At 43.0% G+C, this 21,362-nt stretch overlaps 1 protein-coding gene across 1 annotated transcript in view; it reads right to left on the bottom strand.

Annotated features, from left to right (window-relative positions):
• The window catches only part of LOC126266903 (UDP-glucosyltransferase 2-like), a 157,063-nt gene extending 136,983 nt beyond the window's left edge, over positions 1-20,080 (bottom strand). Inside the window, exon 1 of the mRNA XM_049971575.1 lies at positions 19,969-20,080. The gene's annotated coding sequence lies outside the window, so the exon portion shown is untranslated. The remainder of the gene's footprint in view (positions 1-19,968) is intronic.
• Positions 20,081-21,362: the final 1,282 nt, after the last annotated feature.

Below are 21,362 nucleotides of genomic sequence, written 5' to 3'. Positions count from 1 at the left end.
CTGGCCGTTACCAGGGGGTACGTACATGTCCTACCTGTCTACCCAGGGCGGGGAATTACGCGTTACCCCGTCACCGGCTACACATGGAAATGCGTGGGTCGGCCTTCAGACACGCACAGGGAGGAAAAAAGAGAAAGGGAAAGAACAAAGGGAAAGGAAAGAAGAGAGGTCTCAAACGCCGCAGCAGAGAAAAGGGCAAAGAGAAGAGGTAAGGAAAAGAAAAGGACAAAGGAAGGACGAAGACTTGCAACCAGAGAAAGCAAAGAATGTGTTACATTTTCGATTGTCTACCTCCGGACATAGGCACAAAACATACTCCCAGAGGGGGAGAAAGGGAAGTAAAGAGGTGGAGGTGAGGGGGGGGGCCAAGATGGGGGATGGGGAAGGATGCGAAAAGGGAAGGTATGCAGCCCGGAAAGGAAGGAGGGCCACATCCACATTAGCTCAGCGTCCCGTGCTCGCTACGCACGTGTCCACAAAAGAGTTGTGGATCCCCAGGGGGCGGGGGGGGGGGGGGGGGGACGGCTTCCTGCATGTAGTGCACGCCCGATCTATTATCTATACTGCACCGGATAGCGGAGGTTGAGAAATTCGCATCTGATATCGTCGCAGAGCTGTCTGAGCCTCTGGTTTAGACCTCCCACTCTGCTCCAAAACAGAGGACTGTGATCAAAGCTGGGTACGATACTACAAAGACAGCTTAGCCTGCACCCCCTGTGCGTTGCAATTTGCCTTCACCGAATCAGCCAGCCGCCGAAAGGAGCCGAGGATGGCCTCAGAACCCAAGCGGTAGGCATCACTCGTGCCGGCATGTGCTACTATATGCAGTCGGTCGCACCCAGTATGCTCGACAGCTGCTGGAAGGGCCTCCTCCACATCATGGATGGGACCTCCCGGCAAACGTACCGAATGGACACCGGTATTCTCTCTCGCCTTGCCTGATATCTCCCAGAGGGGCTCCGTCACCCGCCCAACATTGGATCTCCCAATGACCAGCATACCCACCCCTCTATACTTGTCTGGACTGGGCAGGAAAATCGAAAGCTGGCCCAACAGGAGAGGCAGACTACTGCTAGCTCAGACTTGTCATCAACACTAGGAAGCATCTCGTACCTGTTGCTAAGACATAGGGAGCCAGCTGCACAGCCTGCTCCATCTTTCGCCTTCCACCCAGTGACACGTGAACCCACCACTGCTTGCCATCCACTCTGGAGTGAGGACAGACCAGGTAGATGTTGTGTATCGGAAGCAGCAGTGACATCAGGGCAACCAGGGGATTCCAGCGACACCAAAGGTGTAGAACGTCTCTTCACTGGCGCCCCGAGCATTATCAAGAAGCTTGTCGACAGTAGCCAACACAGCTTCCAGCTGTTTACCGACAGCAGCCAACTATCCTTGTGTCTGCTCACAACAAGCACAGTCCCTAGCCGTATCGTTGTTGTTTTTTTAGTCCTCAGTCCTGAGACTGGTTTGATGCAGCTCTCCATGCTACTCTATCCTGTGCAAGCTTCTTCATCTCTCAGTACTTACTACAACCTACATCCTTTCGAATCTGCTTAGTGTATTCATCTCTTAGTCTCCCTGTACGATTTTTACCCTCCACGCTGCCCTCCAATACTAAATTGGTGATCACTTGATGCCTCAGAACATGTCCTACCAACCGATCCCTCCTTCTGGTCAAGTTGTGCCACAAACTTCTCTTCTCCCCAATCCTATTCAATACCTCCTCATTAGTTATGTGATCTACCCATCTAATCTTCAGCATTCTTCTGTAGCACCACATTTCGAAAGCTTCTATTTTCTTCTTGTCCAAACTATTTATCGTCCATGTTTCACTTGTCCATGTTCAAATTGTAAATAGCCTTATACTCCCTCTATTTCACTCCTGCTACCTTCAGAATTTGAAAAAGTATTCCAGTTAACATTGTCAAAAGCTTTCTCTAAGTCTACAAATGCTAGAAATGTATGTTTGCCTTTCCTTAATCTGTCTTCTAAGATAAGTCGTAAGGTTAGTATTGCCTCACTTGTTCCAAAATTTCTGTTGAATCCAAACTGATCTTCCCCAAGGTCCGCTTCTACCAGTTTTTCCATTCGTCTGTAAATAATCCGCGTTAGTATTTTGCAGCTGTGACTTATTAAACTTATAGTTCGGTAATTTTCACGTCTGTCAACACCTGCTTTCTTTGGGATTGGAATTATTATATTCTTCTTGAAGTCTGAGGGTATTTCGCCTGTCTCATACATCTTGCTCACCATATGGTAGAGTTTTATCATGACTGGCTCTCCCAAGGCCGTCAGTAGTTCTAATGGAATGTTGTCTACTCCAGGGGCCTTGTTTCGACTCAGGTCTTTCATTGCTCTGTCAACCTCTTCACGCACTATCTTATCTTCCATTTCGTCTTCATCTACATCCTCTTCCATTTCCATAATATTGTCCTTAAGTACATCGCCCTTGTATAAACCCCCTATATATTCCTTCCAACTTTCAGCCTTCCCTTCTTTGCTTGAAACTGGGTTTCCATCTGAGCTCTTAATATTCATACAAGTGGCTCTTTTCTCCAAAGGTATCTTAAATTTTCCTGTAGGCAGTATCTATCTAACCCCTAGTGAGATAAGCCTCTACATCCTTACATTTGTCTTCTAGCCATCCCTGCTTAGACATTTTGCACTTCCTGTCGATCTCATTTTTGAGACGTTTGTATTCCTTTTTGCCTGCTTCATTTACTGCATTTTTATATTTTCTCCTTTCATCAATTAAGTTCAATATCTCTTCTGTTACCCAAGGATTTGTATTAGCCCTCGTCTTTTTACCTACTTGATCTCCTGCCTTCACTACTTCATCCCTCAGGGCTACCCATTCTTCTTCTACTGTATTTCTTTCCTCAATTCCTGTCATTTGTTCCCTTATGCTCTCCCTGAAACACTCTACAACCTCTGGTTCTTTCAGTTTATCCAGGTCCCATCAACTTAAATTAGCACCTTTTTGTAGTTTCTTTAGTTTTAATCTACAGTTCATAACAAATAGATTGTGGTCAGAGTCCACATCTGCCCCTGGAAATGTCTTACAATTTAAAACCTGGTTCCTAAATCTGTCTTACCATTATATAATCTATCTGATACCTTTTAGTATATCCAGGATCCTTCCATGTATACAACCTTACTGAGTATAAAACAGATATGAGGTCTCAAATGGCGCTACTGAGTTTGAAAATATACCAAAGGAGAATAAAGTTACGCCAGAAGTTGGTGTGCAGATTTCTGACTGAACTCAGACCGCAAGCTATTAAACAGAGAAATTTCTCTGCGCGGAAAATTTACACTAGGAGGCCGCCCTACACAACGATATTCACAAGACTTACGCAAAAACGAAGAACTGAGATGAATTTTCTAACCACTAGTCTACACAGTAAAATACACCTGTACAGTGAACTACACTCCTGGAAACTGAAATAAAAACACTGTGAATTCCTTGTCCCAGGAAGGGGAAAAGTTTGACACATTCCTGGGGTCAGATACATCACATGGTCACACTGACAGAACCACAGGCACATAGACACAGGCAACAGAGCATGCACAATGTCGGCACTAGTACAGTGTATATCCACCTTTCGCAGCAATGCAGGCTGCTATTCTCCCATGGAGACGATCGTAGAGATTCAGGATGTAGTCCTGTGGAACGGCTTGCCATGCCATTTCCACCTGGCGCCTCAGTTGGACCAGCGTTCGTGCTGGACGTGCTGACCGCGTGAGACGACGCTTCATCCAGTCCCTAACATGCTCAATGGGGGACAGATCCGGAGATCTTGCTGGCCAGGGCAGTTGACTTACACCTTCTAGAGCACGTTGGGTGGCACGTGATACATGCGGACGTGCTTTGTCCTGTTGGAACAGCAAATTCCCTTGTCGGTCTAGGAATGGTAGAACGATTGGTTCGATGAAGGTTTGGATGTACCGTGCACTATTCAGTGTCCCCTCGACGATCACCAGAGGTGTACGCCCAGTGTAGGAGATCGCTCCCCACACCATGATGCCGGGTGTTGGCCCTGTGTGCCTCGGTCGTATGCAGTCCTGATTGTGGCGCTCACCTGCACGGCGCCAAACACGCATACGACCATCATTGGCACCAAGGCAGAAGCGACTCTCATCGCTGAAGACGACACGTCTCCATTCGTCCCTCCATTCACGCCTGTCGCGACACCACTGGAGGCGGGCTGCACGATGTTGGGGCGTGAGCGGAAGACGGCCTAACGGTGTGCGGGACCGTATCCCAGCTTCATGGAGACGGTTGCGAATGGTGCTCGCCGATACCCCAGGAACAACAGTGTCCCTAATTTGCTGGGAAGTGGCGGTGCGGTCCCCTACGGCACTACGTAGGATCCTACGGTCTTGGCGTGCATCCGTGCGTCGCTGCGGTCCGGTCCCAGGTCGACGGGCACGTGCACCTTCCGCCGACCACTGGCGACAAAATCGATGTACTGTGGAGACCTCACGCCCCACGTGTTGAGCAATTCGGCGGTACGTCCAACCGGCCTCCCGCATGCCCACTATATGCCCTCGCTCAAAGTCCGTCAACTGCACATACGGTTCACGTCCACGCTGTCGCGGCATGCTACCAGTGTTAAAGACTGCGATGGAGCTTCGTATGCCACGGCAAACTGGCTGACATTGACGGCGGCGGTGCACAAATGCTGCGCAGCTAGCGCCATTCGACCGCCAACACCGCGGTTCCTGGTGTGTCCGCTGTGCCGTGCGTGTGATCATTGCTTGTACAGCCCTCTCGCAGTGTCCGGAGCAAGTATGGTGGGTCTGACACACCGGTGTCAATGTGTTCTTTTTCCATTTCCAGGAGTGTACTTTGCAGAAGCACGTGAACAAAAAACAGACTGAATTCATTTACAGTTTATCGGAAGTGTTGCTGCTGTTCTGCTGCGCGTCCTCTCGGCTCGGCGGCTGCCGCTACACAGGTATGACCTGTTGGCTTTGAAACGTCCCCTTTGAAAAATTATATATAACTCTGCTTAAACTGAAACAATATTTTTTTGCGCGACGCAATCTGACTTTCAAAAATCCCTACAAAAGAATGGCCCTGACTAACATTAACCTATACGTTTCACAAATCACTTATCTCACAAAAATCTTCGTTATTCAAGCTACTGCAATGCAGCGAGCGCCGCTACTGCCAGCTAAATAAAAGATTCCATCTACGGAAGGCACTAACTACTGACAGGCATAGTTAGCAAATGAAAGACTTTGATAGAGAACAAACAATGCATTTACCTTAATAGTGTTCAAAAGTCATAATATATCTAGCAGTTCATGACATCCAGTCTTACAAATTTCAAAACTCCGCCATTTCTCTCCCCACATCCACCATTGCTGGCGGCTCACCTCCGCGCAACGTTACGCGCTGTTAACATCCAGCTGCCCAACACTACAATGGCGAGTATTACAACAATGGCAACCAGTCACTGACTGCACACAGCACAGCCAGTGATTTTCATACAGAGCGCTACGTGGCGTTACCAATATAAAAAACCTTAACAGCCTACTTACAGCTTTTCGATTCTGAATGGGAACATGTGGGGGCGCTGTCATTTTTTGCGTGCAGTAACGCTTTAGCAGCTGCAGCTGTTCCGACGGATTTCCTAGGGTCTTTCTCAATGATTTCAGAAACATAACTACAGTTTACCAGGTGCCAACATTCCTCGCTATATTTTCAGCCACGCAGCCTGCTCGCCGGAATTCAGCAAAGAGCTTGAGAACGACTGACACAGAGTCCTTTTGAAATATTAAATATGTTTGAAAATGCGCCTCATTGCCGTAGGATTAGAATACGATCTGTGGTATTCCATTACCAGAAGAACAATGTTAAATACATGGTTTTAAACTCTTTCTTTGGTAGGCTAACTACCTTTAACATTTTAACGAAGAAACTTATCGCTCTGAACTGCGGTGCGTTTAACGTCCCATCGACAAAGAGGTCATTAGATATGGTGCACAAGCTCTGATTAGGTAAGGATGGAGAAGGAAAGGGGGCGTGCCCTTTCGAAGGAACCATCTTGGCATATTTGCCTTAACCGATTTAGGGTAATCACGTAAATGGTGAATCAGGTTGGCAGGACGTGGGTTTGAACCGTCGTCCTCCTGGATTCTCTCTCGAAACTTCTGTATAAATTCTTCGAGTTCTCATAAAACACTGTTGTACTTCTCTATCGATCTTACGTTTTCGAGAGATACTGAAATCAAGTACTCCTTCACTGTATACCCTGTATCTGGCCAGTCTCCATAATGAAAAAACTGCCTCATTGCTACACAATGTACACTGGAATGGATCTTCCTGACAGAGTCTAAGAATTGTGTACCAGTCTTCAGCACGTCATTTTTCTGAGGCGTGCAGTGCTTTATCGGCTGAGCTATCTGTTCAGTTTGATAGCGCCTCGCTCCCTCTCATGCAGACTACACACAATCTCTCTTACTGTTGGATTAACACGTGAGGTAGGATGCAACGAAAAATGTCTTGGCCGCAGCACAACGATTTGTTGAACACTATGTACTGAGTTCGGTTCCGTAACCAACACTCCACTTTCATTTTAGTCCAGATTTTTGTCAGTGTCTTTCCTACACCATACTGTGGACATCACACTTAATGTCAACTCAGATGTTAGTCTAGGACGATCAGTTTTATCATATACTGTATCAAAATGTGATAAAATTCGTTCTGTTCATTCATATATACGTTTACTCTAGTGGACCGAAAATTTCTTTAGCACCTGAATATATCGACGTTCCTCTGAACAATGTAATTTCCTAATTGAGATCACTCATGTTGAGAAATGAAGAGCTGTCTCTTACTTGCAAAATTTCTGTAGCCAATTTGACAACCCGGTTTCAACAGTATCTGCCGTGTTCTGGTTTCCAATTTTTTTGTTACAAAATGTGTTCGTTATGAGTTAGAACCTGTTTCTAAGTTGTCATCAGTGGATAAAATGTAGCACTATGAGTGAAGGTTTGTCAGAAATAAAACGTTTACAAACAAAAAAAGGCTTGTGTACATGGCAATGTCCGATCATGAAGCACTCGCAGATGATTGTTAAGTCTTAATGTAGACCCTATTGTAAAATGTGCAATTGAACATCTGCCTACATTAGCTTGACATGCTCCATTCACTGATGAACCAGGTTAGACGGCGTACGTGGAACAACTGGATGGCATGACGTTCCAGCTCTCATGAACACTTAACAAAAATTTCCGAAGACCAGAACATGACGGCAAAGCCTGTTGAAACCTTTTGTTGAAAGTAAGTATTTATGGGATCTTTGTTATAGGACTTTACCAAATGCAATTTCCAAAAAATAGTAAAGACTTTGGCAGCCAGTTTTTAGCTCAGTTGAAACTACCGGGCTCAAAGGCAGTGCCCGAGGCACGAAACTAACCCATAAGTTCTGGTTTCCGTCTGCGGTAGACATCTCTACGGGTGAAACACTGGTAACTGCGTACAAAAGCTCAAGGGGTCCAAAGCAGATTGGTGTGAGATATGTAGAGAACTTCAGAATTTGTTATGTATGCGACTGACACACTCCTCTTTGTGAAAAGACGGTTGTTTTTGCAATCACAAGCAGTGTACCAACTCTGCAAATGTCCCATGCAGCCAAGAAACTAGTTTATAGTTGTATGCCTTAACAATGGCGTCTGAGCCCCGACGTGTCGAACTAAAATTTGGATTAAATTCAGCTGGGTTGTAGACAGTTTCGTACAGTAAAATAAGAATGATGTGTTTGTCGCTATTGCAATTTCCCTTAATCGAAGTAGTTATGCTGAATCAGTGTCAGTTACGACCTAATATGACTTCTGCCCATACAATCCGTTACGAAAAGCAGGATGAAATTCGCCATACGAGTGCATCTCGAAATTGAGAAGCTGAGGTTCTCAATTTACGTTGCAATTTACTGCCGAAATTCACAAATCAAGGGGGAGATGGTTTTGTGACGTGGTACATCTTCAGCAGTATCTGGTGGCAGTTACGATGGGTACGTGTTGGTTGTGCGTGAACATCCTCAGAAATTTATCCAAGAGCGGGCAAGATCCTAAAAATTGCCATTTTTTATTACATTCAGCGAATTTGAGGATCTGTAGGCTCACAAGAAATACATTTAACAGCAACTACACAAAACATGTATCTTAAATGATTGGTGGATAACCATTCCATGCTTTTTGGTAGATTAATACCGAAATGATAAGCATGTCAGTATACGCTAAGTACTTCTGTCTGTTACCACTGTCACAACTTCGATTCAACGGCCTGACATCACGCCTTTATGATTCATGCCATATTGTATATAGAGTTAGACAAATATTTTAATTCATACATCAGTGTCGAGTTGTTACCGAAGTTAAACATGTAGAATACACAAAAAGCAGAATTTCTATAGCATCTATAGAAATGAGAAAACCATCAGATCAAGTCACGTGTTGGAAGAGAAGTAAGCTCTATAAACCGTACTTCCCATAGCGCTCATACACTGTCAGTATGTTGGTTAGTGCTGGCGACCGGAACTATGGAGGCCTGTGGCCATCACGTTTCTTGTTGGCGATCCGCTTACCTACCGCTGTCACCTCTTCCTTTTTGAAGGCAAGAGATTTCCATTTACTGTGCTGTCTCCTCTAAGTGATTATCGCATTCCTTCTTATGTGTCAACAACGATTTGTTATGCTGTCCAAGCCGTATGCGACGCTCGTGTGGTTACTCAAGGTGAGTCAGTTGAGACAGACTTCCCAAGTTTGTTCAGAAGAAGTGAATTTACCAAGGAGCGGTTTTCGCTAAATTACAGTGAACTGTTTCTTGACCAGCTGAAACTGGTTCCCCATATGAGCCAGTTCTGTTTATTGACGAAGCCGTCCAGGTAAAAATAAGCTTTGTCAGTAAACCAAATGCTGCCCACATGCATATCGCCGACATCAATCCTGTGCACTATATCGTTAGCGAATGTCTCTTGTGCAGCAATGGTAGCGGCGCTGAGGGGTTGCAGCGTTTGAATTTTGTATGGATAGAGGTGTGAACTCTGGCGCATGAGACGATACGTGGACGTTGGCGTCATTTGGACCGCAGCTGCAACACAGCGAACGGAAACCCGAGGCCGCTGTTGGATCACCTTCTGCACTAGCTGCGCGTTGCCCTCTATGGTTGCCGTACGCGGTCGTCCTACCTTTCCAGCACGTTCATCCGTCACGTTCCCAGTCCGTTGAAATTTTTCAAACAGATCCATTATTGTATCGCTTTTCGGTCCTTTGGTTACATTAAACCTCCGTTGAAAACTTCGTCTTGTTGCAACAACACTGTGTTCTAGGCGGTGGAAATCCAACACCAGAAAAATCCTCTGTTCTAAGGAATAAACCATGTTGTCCACAGCACACTTGCACGTTGTGAACAGCACACACTTACAGCAGAAAGACGACGTACAGAATGGCGCACCCACAGACTGCGTTGTCTTCTATATCTTTCACATCACTTGCAGCACCATCTGTTGTTGAAAATTGTAACTACTGTAATTTCGAAAGTTTGTCCGCCTAAAAATGTACTGTTGTCCCAAGCATATTGCAACAAACTGTGTATTTCTATCGCTGCTCGTTTAGTTTTTATTGCCGTTTCAAATATACCGGTCATTTTTGAAACACCCTGTAAGTACAGCATACGACATATTGGTCTGCTTACAATGGATATTTCGTGTTGCTGGTACAACACATTGCTGAGTGAGGAGATCACATTGAACGCGCGTTTCAGCTTATTATGTCCTTACAAAGATGTCAGAACCACCGTTATGTGTTTGATAATTCCCTTTTCCTATACGCATACATCATTGACTGCTTACAGCACTATTCCACCTCGTGGCAGAGAGGTGGACATTTTTTTATCTGCGTAGTCTGCGAGGGCATAGATTAATGAATGTACCTCCGTTGTTTCAACGTCCTATGACCACTTAATCACAACCACCAAATACAATTAGCGAACCTCAGATACGTGGATGAACACTAGATCTACTACTTTGAGGGGTCGCAACAGCTCTAATTCTGATACAAAATACATCGGCCCACTGGCCAATCAGCAAAGCATTTTCACCACACTGACACCCTGCACATGCAGAATGTAGGTAGCTCCAGGAGCGGATACCTGCTAGCTTTTGTGGCATGAAATGGAAAGTATTTATTAATTTATTTTGCTGTGTTTACTCTAAAGGCTGTGGCTTATATTACGTTAAGAAATTCAGCAACCAGACACTCTGTATTTTTATTTGTGTCAATGCTTTTTTCTGGCACAAGCAGGTTGTTTCTTAAGGTAGTATTTTTTTGTCGTTTCTTTCCCTACACTTTATAGGAGCTGAGGGGCTGCACTGTGCCTGGGCCGAACGTTCGTATATGCACATTGCTAAAATATGTAAAGAAATGTTTTCATACAGTACTAGAGACAGTGGTTTCAATTATCTTTGCAATACCGACTTTGCACCAAAAACTGAAGTCAGTGTCAAGAGCGCGCGTGACTAATTTCTTCAAGAAGTCTATTCATGTTGCGGAACCATGGAACGTATAAGATTTCTTTGTTTTGGAAGCGAGAAATCTTATTAAGACTTTAGAAACGGAAGATTCCACGATTGTAAAAAGTTTGGTTCGCCATTTTAAATTTTCTGAAGCTGATATTCACTCAGAAATTTTACGCGTTAGATAATTTGTCAGCTTCCAGTTCCAAAATAAGAGTCTTCTCTTTGGACATCTTTAACGTTCTTAAAAATCGTGACTGAATATAAATTTTCCAGATCTGTTCCTATCGTCATTTTGACGTTAAGATTTTTCTGTGTGTGTTTCGTTAGCGTCGTCAGGAGTTTTTCAAACTAATTAAGAATTACCTCCTTTCCACTGAGTGAAGAACAACTAGTTTGCCAGTTTTGTCACTCAAAGACAGTGTAGCTACGGGTATATTTCGATGACGTAATTTCATAATTTACAATAGGAATAGTTAATAGGAAGAGATTTTAAGGTACATGTTATTAAAGTTGCCATCACTAAGATCTTTGGTTATTTGTACAACTTCACTACTAAGCCTGTATTTATAAAAATGCGTTTCATTCATTTGTTTCCATTCGTAAAAACTTCACAAAATATTATTATGCTTTTCTTAACAAAGCACCCCAAAAAGAATTTGATTTTTTTTTAGAGGGTGCCGAAACTGCACTGCGTGCCAAACTATGTAGCTACGCTGCTGGAAGTAAGCAAATTGGCTCTACTGCACATGCAATACACATTTTACTGATATTTTGGCGGCCCAGTGTGTAAAGCCGCGTCTACACCCGACGGACGCGAAAGGCTTCTCACGAACGCGCTGAGCGACTCTGAACAGGGCAGAACAATGGAGAACGGAGCGAAGTGTTCGTGGCTGCGCAGCAGTGTTCCGAAGTGCGCCCTCGTCGATAAAAATGGAAAGGTCGTCCGAACAGAGCACCCACGAGGAATCATTTCCTTTCATGTACCGACACTGCACGCAATCGGTTCCTTGTTGCGCAGAGCGGCGTGGTTTGACGTCCACACCAGATGCGGCTGATTCCTTGACTTTACGAGCCGCGGCCGCCGATTAAAAAGTGTAAGCCCACCATATTTGTCGGGGCCAGGTTCTTTGGCAGACATTGTTGGTGATTGTGGTGCTGACAATACGAATTTTTTGTTTCGACTGTGCGATCATGAAGTCAGTAGACAGCCGGAGCTTTTTCATGTAGCGAACGGGATACCGAGGTCTAGGAGGCAGTTGGAATTTTGAGACGGTGTTATGAAGAATATTGTTAAAATACGAAATTGGTAATGAGAAGAAACGTAATGAGGCAGACTAGTGACTAGTAATACACAGATAGGGTAAGTAATAAGGGGGTTATTAAAATATTCGTGTCCAAGTTTGAAGTGACAAGGGCATAAGCTTCCGCAAAGGGAGGGAGCCCACTTGCCTACCCCGACCTCCGTCCTCCATCACCCTCCCCCATGGAATCCGGAGCGCGCAATTTTTATTCATTACAGAATTTTCTCACTTCTAGAAGTGATTCGCTGTGATTATGCTAAGCCTCTCTTTTATACAATTGGAGCATTGCATGGGTGATGACTGTGAGAGTACAATGGTGTAACCTCCCCACAAAATACCAAGTGTAACTTCCCAACAAAATAAAATAATATGAATAATATTAGCGTAACTACCCAACAGTGAAAATATAACACAATGTGACAAACCTATAACCTTTCTATAATTGACAGTCAATTTAACCTGGTGAATTTTGGACGTCAGCAATGCTGCGTCATGGCCCTGATACATCATTCTGAATAAACTGAAAAATCTTACCTTAATTAGATCGCCGTGTAAGGCGTATATATCTGCTCCTATAAGAAATTTTCCTGGCGCAGCTAAGTGCAATGCTGGCCGATAGATTTGTCTTATATAAAAGAAAAAAACTGATTTTCCTTTTCAATAATCTGGATGGCCAAGGATTAGAGAAATTAGTGAATTCTTTAAATTGAGATGAATATCAAAAGTTACTTTTTATGAGAAAGATTATTATTAACAGATTTTTTTGAAACATTTACATGGGACTTGATGTAACAATACTACATATGCGCGAGGCTGCTTTTACCTTATCCTACAACGCTCAGGCTCCGCCATCGCTGCACACGACCGGCCCAGCCAACACGATACACCAGACGCGACTGCTCGCTAGTAACAACTTACTGCTACTAACACACAGTTCTTACTGCAGTCAATACTGCTCTTTGGTCTCAGATTCTCTTCTAGCTTACATATCGCAGAAGCGCGTGAGTAATACATCGAAATTACATCAGCTCGAGTGCGCTAGCAACAAATTCTTTAATTATGGACCTCATACAATGGCTCTGGCAACTGCTGGCTGGGTACCTGAACGTTTGGCTGTCTCAAACATTATGGAAAATGAATGCTTTCCTGGGTTTCGCACTGACCTAAACCCAGACAGATTTAGTTTTTGTGGCATGAATTGTCTCAAAACTAACCAATTCACTTATATCAAATGGCAATTTAAGAGTCTGCCACCTTCCTGGATAAATCTCTGCGGACGTCCATGCTAAAGTGGTTAAAATTTATTAGCCTGCATGTTTGATAAACATTGTCATACGATGCTTCATCTCAAATTTCGTGGTTTTTATGTTACGAACGCCAGAATCACTAATCAAAGCGAAAATTTTATTGTAACAGTAGTGATGACCGCTAACTTTACTGTTACCAGTCACCGTTTTATTTTTTCCACGACGCATTTCGAAGGTTTAAACCTCTATCATCGGGTGGATTAACATTAGTTAGTATTACATATGTGTGTGTGTTGTGTTACGATTTTGGAGGAACTTTTGGCACTGCCTCCAGTGGTCACTGGTTCCTTTTGCTGTCTTAACACATCACATGTATACTGCCTCATTTGTAAACAACACACACATATGTAATACTAACTAATGTAAATCCACCCGATGATGGAGGTTTAAACCTTCGGAATGCGTCGCGGAAAAAAAAAAAAACGGTGACTGGTAACAGTAAACTTGTTTCATTTAATGTCAGTAACAGTCACGGTAAAGCCTAATCTAAAAATGTTCGCATTTAAACTTACTAATAAACTTTATATTCACCTATTTAGTTCATCTGAGCCATCATTTTTTACTTAACAGCTAACTCGGTCCAACTTTTCATTTTATCATTGTGGGGAGGGAAGCGGAGGTGTATCAGCGACAGAGTTTCTATAAGGTTTGAAATTGTATACAAGTTTTTTGTTTTTACAAGTCACTAAATACTCTAACTCCAGATACTGGGTGAATATAGTCCACCAGCAGTGAGTTACTCTGCCTCAAGATGTATACAGTGTTTCTCACTGCCCCCACCTCACGTAAACCTAAGTTCATCGCTTTCTGCGTTTTCACTGTTCTTGCAGCAAAATAGCGGCCTCGGGAATTACTTTTTAATTTATCACTTCTTTACTAATAACTGTTTGTAACAGTTTGCAGCAATATCCACACATACCATTGAATATATTTGCAAAATTATAAGAAACATTTCAGAAGATCTGGCGTCATAAGCACCGAGAAGCGTGAAAAACTCATTCTTAAAGTGGAGAGCAAATTTTAATTTTCCAGACTAATCACGGGGAGGGGGGGGGGGGGTACAGTTTGCCTATAAAGAGCCTGTGGATTCTGTTATCCACAAGGGCGTGCTGAAAAGTAATGCCTCTGAATATATGTGGAAATATCTTTTTAAATAAAAGATTAACATTTTACATCTCTATTCTTCATATCTACATATTTCCATAATTTTGGCCCACGGCCACTAGACGACTCTGAATTGTAGCGTGCAACGCATCTGTGTGCGAGGAACAGCGTGCTGTAATTTAGTTTCGAATTCCAGTAGTCCTTCCACGCATGGAGCGCTCTACTTCAGCACGACAATGCCAGACCACACGAGCGCTGCGACATCTGCAACAGTCAGACGCATTGGGCTCCTCATCGATCATCCTCTATACAGTCCCGACTTGGCCTCATCAAATTTTCATCTGTTTCCGAAACTAACACCTTCGAGGCTTTCACTTTGATAGTGATGAAACGGTGCAAACAGAGGTGGCTCCATCAAAATCAAACACACTGTACTGACGGTGTCAAGAATCGGGTATCTCGTTTAGAGAATGTATTCGACGGCAGAATGACTAGGTTGAGAAATAAATATTTAGACAATAAAGATGTCGAATGCTAATCGTGTTTTATTTAAAAGTTTTAAGTTTTCACAAAGATTTCGGAGGCATTACTTTGCAGCGCGCTCTCCTATTTGGACAGAAATGAATAATAATCAAGCTGTATAATCGATAGACATGGGCCAGGTGCTGGGGTACTCTTATCACAGCTTTTGAACTACCCGTGTCTGCCTCGAACCACAATTGCAACACAATGGGTATAATGTGAGTGGAAGCTTACAAGAGTTTGAAGATACAGATTTCGAGCCTCAGTCTCTTCTTGGCACAATGATCTTTGGCAAACTTTGGTGAATGCCAAAAATGCCAAGCTACTTAGTGTCTCGGACTCATCGTCTAACTAGTTAACGCTGATGTCTGAGTAAATTAAGAGCATGTGTCTGCATTCGGACAGTGTTTCGAAATACACTGCAAGTGCAAGCAAGTCTCTGGATAGATAATTGCTTTTCTTATCACTGAGTCTACTCTGAAGTTAACACTGTTTGAAGCGAGGTGGTCAACACTTACGTAGAATCACGTCGACCGTATGGTCAACTTTACAGGCGCTGTCGTCCTTAACCAGCAGACAATATTGTACTCAGTACTTCTAACTCGTGAAGCTAACTATCACTGAAATTTTATGTCCAACTAAATCTGAAGTCGACTCGTGTATTGACATTTTATGAATCTATGTAATAAAAGGAGATACCACTTGTCTTACAAACACAGTGCTCCCGTAGTCTTCTAAGCTATAAGTGCAGAGTTTTTCGTAAGATGGTCACTGATCTGAGGTTATCCTCGCTTGACATTCGGCGCTCTCTACTGTTTGGATTGAATAATAATCTGTAGTGTAATCGATAGACATGGGCCGGGTGTTGGGCATCTGTCACTGATTTCATGACTAACCGTTTATTCTGGGATGAAGAAATGCTATCTTTTCTCTCGTATCTGAACTATCGCGTTTCATTGTGAATCAGCGTGCACAGTCCAGTTTTATCTGGTTTTTTCCTAGAATCGTGCTATGGCAGGTCAGATTCGTTGCGCTCTGAGTGTTTACCCAACTCTCCACGGCTCCTTCCCCGCTTCTGCGTCGCGTGTGAAATCTGCAGGCACCGAAGTATTTTATTAATCGGGAGCTACAGCAACACATTTGGCATCCGTCTTTTTATTGTTAGCATGATTTTCTCGTAATCTAGGAGATCGACGGGACGTTACAGGTCTAACTGAATTCCCTTTTTGACAAATCGGGCAACTATCGTTTATCAGTTGCCTTATTCACAATATTTTCACAAATCAGAAAACTACGTTAAAGCATTCTGGAAAATTGTGGATATTTAATTATGGGTGGCAAACATACGTGAATCTTTGTGGCAACGGACATGGCTACATAGGAACGATCTTCAGTATTGGGTAACGTTTGCTATTTTCTTAAGCTGATACTGTGACTTATGTGGGACATCACAATCCAAAGAAGATTGCATACAGGAAGTAAAGAGCTTGTTTCCTTTGTTCCTGACTGTCCAAAGTGAGGGTAAATCTCCGAATTGGTTTGAAATATTGTGTATTTAGTTCTTTGCAATGCCGACCTTCGAACTGATGCTCAAAAAGCAAGGTCATTTGTATACTACCTGCAGTAGGACAGTAAGTGCTGATCACAGATACTAGTTCTTAGCGCCAACTATAGCAACTAGTTGCTAAAGATATTTCAGTTATCGCATTACAGTACTTTAAACACAAAATACGTCACAATTAAGGACAATTAGAGCAGTTTTAGAGTTACGACACGAATATCAACTGTGGAAAAATCAAAGACATAACGGAAGGTTTCTTAGGATTTAATGCTCCCTCAACGTACACCAATACAGACAATACTGGCTCTTTTGAGGATGTTAAAATTATCCGGCTTGTTCTGTTAAATGGGAGCATCTTAGCATTCACATTAAGTTAGGGAAATGTAGAAAAAATTACAATGACCAGAGGAAAATTTGGTCATACGCAATGAATCCATTGTTAAGTGTTAGTCACTACACTACTTTCGGTGGTGCAGACTACTAAAAAAATGAAGACACCGTGTAACTTGTAGGGGCGCTGGTTGACAGCAATTCATACCCTAAGCTCAAAAATTCGAAAACCAAACTGCCCTGATTGGCTATTACCGAATGAATATATCATTGCTGAACATGGAAAAATATTACTATCTAACAACTAAAATAGCTGTTTTGTTGTTTATTATGTTGAAAGTGATAATCGAAGGGGAAGAATTAGTTTCGCTGTTTCTATAATCATGAATCCCATTGCAAATTCAGCGTTTCCTCTGCCAATGTACGAGCCCAAGCCAAATGCTGAATAGTCTCGTGCGCTTCCGCCTACACTATGAATAACTGACGGTAGTTCTATTTGATGGGCCGCTTCAGTTTGCAGGCACAACTGCCTGACTGGCTAACTTCAGTTCTAATTAACTCAAACTGCACAAGCTGTTTTTCTTTATTTTGTAGCACAATCTATATTACAACGCCCTTACAAGCTTTTCAAACTTTCTGGCTATTTTGTATATCTGTGGTAAGAGCTAATGTTTATTTTCTCTTTTGCTAGGTAGACCAAGCGAATGAATGGCAGTGCAGATGATAGTTTTAATTAGCTTCTTCGAAAGTAAATCGTACTTGACATTAAGTTAAGCCTAAGAGGAACTCAAAAAAGAAAATTCACCTACATAACAAGCTAAGCTACACTTCGGGTGACATTGTGGAATACGCGTTACGGTGATTGAAGCAATTCACGTATGGCCATTACTTCTTGTATGTTATTGTGTTGGTATAGAAGCACGTCAGCGAGATAAGCACCGCTTATGAAGTTTGAGACCTGTGGGGACAAAACTAACATGTAACAGAACTACAGCAGTAATTAGACAAAAATGTTAAAAGAATTGCGCTCGCCAGTAACCCCCTGCCCTTCCAAGACATGCTTCCACGCGCGAGCGAAAATCATATCCAGTCAGTTCTAAAACTTGATAAATTTTGTGGAAATAATGAAAATTTTACAGCAGCAGCTGTGGCTGGCTGAGCACTGTAATAAAGGTGAGCCAGCAACCCTGCAAAACAATTTCCAGTCTAAAAGCCTAGCTGGACACTCGTCAATTTTGAGAGATTTACCACACTTAGAGGGCACGGAAGGCAGATCACCAGTTACATTTGTTTGTCCTCGTATCACAATATAAAATGCACACGTAAGTGGTGCATAATGATTTGTAAGTCGTAGGCGCCACTTACTGCCGAGTCTGAATCCATCAGGCAGTGCCACTATTGGAAGCAGGTTAAATTTACTTCACCGCATTGGAGTGATATATACACACACACACACCATGGCTGGATATTCAACTTTACCGACTGCAGTTAATTATCTCTCGTGGCCACGCATTCTACCCGCAGTAGTACAGCTCTCTGTAAAGAAGTCGCAGCGTGCAGATGAATGACATTGTCTCATGTTTCTTGCGGACCACCTTGGCTGCTTACTTGTTTCTTTAGATTCCCATGTGCCCTGGTATACAGCAGAATTATGCACGTTTTCCTTGCTGTTGAGGAAAGATGTCCATTATATTGTGCGTCATTCTCTCCGCTGAGTACATTCGCTGCAGTGCCATCAGAGCAAAGAAGCAGATGACAAACATTTTTCTTTACAGACTTAACATCTACGATAGCTCCTGGGAGACTATCTCTACGGTAAATATGTCTTGTTCACTAGCAAGTCTAATCCTGATGGTACAGCAGCGGAACACGGCTGAACCGCTAAGGGAAACCTCTTGCTTTAGACATCGGTGTACACTGTTTTAAAACTGCGATGCCTATCTAATTGGTGATAAAATGGGAGTGAAAACTTTCTTAAAAACGGCCAGATTTCTAATTCCCGACCTCGTTAGGAATCAAGGCGCAGATATTCTTCAACCTAGATACAAAACTCAGAAACCAGCCATATTCGTCTCTGAAAGGCAGTCCTTTGCGTAAGACTCAGGGCTTCGTTGCTATCGCTTACTTTCAAGAAGCCTTTCCATTGATGGGCGAGCAACGATTTGGTACACAGGCATGTGAGACGATGTCTCCAGAAGGCAACAGAAAATCAAACCCAATTGCAAAATTACTTACACATCTGTATGGTGCGAAAAGAGGTTAACTAATGGAAAGTGAGAGGTCGTCCTCAAGACTACTAAAAGGAATCCTTTAACTATGTATGGTACACGATAAATCACTAACCTGAAGGCTGTTAATGCAATTAAATACCTAGAATTACGAGTAAGTTAAATTAGAACTATCACATGTGTGTTGTGGAGAAGACTTACCAAGACTTATTGGCAGAAAACTTAGAAATGCAACAAATCCACTAAACAGACTACTTCTGTCGGTCCTCTCTGGAGTGTTATTGCGCGCTAAGGGAGCCTTACACGGAGGACACCGAGTAACTTCAATTAAGGGAAGCTCGTTTTGTGTTGTCGCGAAACGAGGGAAAGATTATCACAGATATGATGTGAGAGTTGGCTGTCAGTCCGTTTCTCGTTGCGGCGAGATACTTTCACGAAACTTCAGTCAGCACCTTTCTCATATAAATGCGAAAATATTTTGTTGGCGCCCACGTAACATAGGGAGAAATGATCATACTAATAAAATAAATCATAGCTCGCACGGAAACATTTGAGTACACACTTTCCGCGCGATGCTCGATCTTGGAATTTTAGAGAAATAGTGTGAAAATGACTCCAGGCACTTAAGTGTGAATTGCATTGTCATATAGGCGTAGATCTGCCATACCATGAGAAGTCGCCGCCTAATCATTAAGCGGCGTCTGGTGAGACACATAGGCTCAGTATGGGGATGATTCTAGGGGTCCCAAAAAAATGATTCAAATGGCTCTGAGCACTATGGGACTTAACTGCTACGGTCATCAGTCCCCTAGAAATTAGTACTACTTAAACCTAAAGATATCACACACATCCATGCCCGAGGCAAGATTCGAACCTGCGACCGTAGCGGTCACGCGGCTCCAGACTGTAGCGCCTAGAACCGCACGGCCACTCCGGCTGGATCTAGAGGTCCCAGAAGCCAGTCTAATTACTTCATGGTGCAACACGTCCACCATGTTCAAAAAGGAGGGTCTTGCAAACTCGTAAACCTTGACTTGTGCACACATTGCGGAGCAACGCGCCGAGGCTCCGTTGCTTGCTCACCTTGGTCGCGGTCTGCTGCCTCTGCTACCTCACAGTCTTCTCAGTACACAGACCGAATCCGAACTGATACGTCGCCGGTGAGTCTCGACGGGAAAGTAACATGTCTCACACTGGCCTCGCGGAGCTGGCGCCGCTCTGCGGACGCGTCCAGTACTACCACCTTGCCAACGGAGATCGGGCGTCGCGTCTTACGGCTTTTCCTTCAGCGCCGAGTCCTTGGTTTAGGGAAGAAGGAATTTTACGGCACTTAACACCAGCACCAAGTTATCAGCCGACCGGCCGGACAATGTCGTACAAACGCTGCGACCGACTGCAGTCCCAAGGAGAGGTCCCCAGCGGTGCGATCGACTTTTTGAAACTATTTACACGGTTGATAGTGTTGAGACAGCAACCAGCCACCAATTCCTTTATTCAAAGGATACCGTTACCGGTTTCGAATCATTACGATTCATCGTCAGACGGCTTTCATGCTTTCATTATAGCATGTGCTGCGTTTTTTACTCATTAGTTATCCTAAAATATAAATAAACATTATTATAAGCAGGCCACAAAGATGTTTGAGTTGCAAATTTGCATTGGGATGTGACTCACGTGAAATGTCGGTTTGGAGTACTTGTTTTTTTATAGTTTTCGTCCAGCAGACAACGTTTGTAGTTTTCACCGCATTCACATAATTGCACACATAAACTTGCATAACTGGGCGCTTCAGATTTGTCACTGAATGCATTTCCACCACATTTCTATCGTTTATACGGCGAAGTAGGTTAAGATCCCAGTTACCACACACTGCACCCATACACTCTGGTGGGTCCTCTTTTGCGGGTAACTGACAGAAAAAAATTCGGAATTTTGTGTGAGACTCAAGAACGTTAAAAATATTGTGTTATGTATTCTCGTTGCGTGGTATAATGGGTAGGATGACAGCTTCACTTGAAGGAGGTTGTGTGTTGTGAATCTCAGCAGGTGCAGAAACTTTTCTTTAAAATCTTTATCAAAATGACTTTGATCTTCGTTTTTATTCAGTTAATTGATTTAAATCTGATTTCTTAATTTAATTCCTTTGTCACATCATTTAATGACAGCATGAGCTTTCTCTATTTCCTTATATCATTTTTTGACCAATCATAATTTTTGTGAATAAAAATTTAATTATATTTATCTACTATTGTATTCAATTGCTTGAAAATTTCAATCAGTTAAAAAAACAAAAGATGAAATAATCTGTTTACATTTATGCAGTGGTAAGAAAAACGTGTTCTTGTTACCAAATGTGTAATTTTTTTGCATGGTAATCATCATATGAACATTTAAAACATAACCTCAATACCTACTGCACTATGGACAAAATAATGTAGATGAAAATTTAAGTGCAAGATGGGTTTTGAAGTAAAACG

Source organism: Schistocerca gregaria, chromosome 4 (assembly GCF_023897955.1).
Source record: "Schistocerca gregaria isolate iqSchGreg1 chromosome 4, iqSchGreg1.2, whole genome shotgun sequence".
Taxonomy (NCBI): domain Eukaryota; kingdom Metazoa; phylum Arthropoda; class Insecta; order Orthoptera; family Acrididae; genus Schistocerca; species Schistocerca gregaria.
Note: the sequence above shows the minus strand (reverse complement) of the source record. Positions and strands in the feature narration are given on the sequence as shown.